This window comes from Bison bison, unplaced genomic scaffold, assembly GCF_000754665.1.
Source record: "Bison bison bison isolate TAMUID 2011002044 unplaced genomic scaffold, Bison_UMD1.0 scf7180017864530, whole genome shotgun sequence".
NCBI lineage: Eukaryota > Metazoa > Chordata > Mammalia > Artiodactyla > Bovidae > Bison > Bison bison.
In genome coordinates this window covers 4,344,859-4,346,699 of record NW_011495080.1, presented here as the reverse complement: position 1 = coordinate 4,346,699, position 1,841 = coordinate 4,344,859, and positions in this window count along the sequence as shown.

The window sequence follows — 1,841 nt, the reverse complement described above, 5'->3', positions numbered from 1 at the left end:
ACACAGGCTAAACCAGGTATGGAGAATACGAAAAACAAAATCAACCAGGGAGAGACATGGCCTACTGTCATCTACTTATACTCTTTTCCTTCAAACAGAATACCATATGTGTATATCTTAATCTAAGCTCATATTTATGTAAGATTTATTTAAACCAAAGTAATTGAAAAAGCTGATATAAAATTCCAATCCTGTATAAATAAAATAGTTCCTTCTTTCATGCTGAAAGCATCATTGACTTTTGCCTTCAGTTTATAATCTATGTGCTCTGCCTTGATTTACTCAGCCATGCCTAAAGCACTTTTTTTATATCTTGGGTGAGCAGGCAATGTTGATGGGGGCATGAAATAGCTCCTTTTTCAGAGTTCTGCCCACATGGCTAATATTATGAGACACTCTTTTTTAAAATCCCTTGGATCTGTGCTGGGTGTCCTGCACAGACTCAGGTCTGGCATTATTATTACTTTTTTTATGAATCTCAGGGAAACCATTCTGCTGCTGAGCTAGCCTCACTCACACATTTCATTTATCCGCCATAATAAGAATATCAATACCTTGGATTTATATAGAGCCTCTCATCCAAAGAGGTCAAAGCTTTTTAATTTAATTGGATGTTCCTGTGGCTTTAAGAGCCTCTGGGTATATTTACAAATGTAATAATAAGAAACAGTCTGCTCTGGTTTACAATATAATAGACAGCATAAAACAAGACCTGAGCATACACTGCCTCTCACCTTCACTGCACAAACATATCTGATGCCTGGCCGTGGGGTTCAAGGTCCTTTCTGAGCGGATTTCCATGTATTTTTTCACCCGTGACTCCACTTTTTCTCTATGAATTCTTTGTTTTACTCAAATTAATCATTTAACATAGGATGCATGTCTTCACTTTGTATTGTACCTTAACATGTTCTGCAAGGCCCTTCACCTCCTCCGTAGGTGTTTTAAGTCTGTACTCTTTTTTTGGGCGGGTGGGGGAGGTCAAGTTTACTTATAACCCACCTATGAAGACCATGAAGACCACTGTAGGAACCTGGCCTTCCTTGCTTATTTCCCATGGAAACATCTGCAACGTATACACTCTTGTTCTTTGGGCATTAATGCTGTGGTTTACGGTCATTTCTTTTCCTGTATAGCATGTCAGCCCCTCCACACAGAGAAGTCTATCATCAATCCCTTGCTTGCATGTGGGTGCTCAGTCGTGTCCGACTCTTTGTGATCCCATGGACTGTAGCCCTCTGTCCATGAGATCTTTCAGGCAAGAATAGTGGAGTGGGTTGCCATTTCCTCCTCTAGGGGATCTTCCCAACCCAGGAATCTAACACCAGATTTTCTGCATCTCCTGTATTGCAGGAGGATTCTTTACCATGCCATCAAATCACTTTGATGTTCATAGCCTTAGTTGGTCCAAGTAGCCTGGTAAGTTTGGAAATTTGCGTTGAAGGTTGAATGTTACAAATGAGCAGACGCACTGTGCCTTCCCCTAAATTTTTCCCCATGTTAAGAGTTTAGTGCAAGTTTAGAATTAGTTTAGATCCCCTAGGATAGAAGCAATGAGAAAGGGTGTGGTTGTCACCTGAAGATGAAAAGTACAATGGTACAAAGGTTTCCTGTGAAAACAATGTATTGAGTGAAGTTTTAATTGGGGTGTGTTGATTTAATTATCATGTAATTGCATTTGCAGTGTGTGACGAAAGTTCAGTTCAGTTCAGTTGCTCGGTCGTGTCCGACTCTTTGCGACCCCATGAATCACAGCACACCAGGCCTCCCTGTCCATCACCAACTCCCGGAGTTCACCCAAACTCATGTCCACTGAGTCGGTGATGCCATCCAGCCATCTC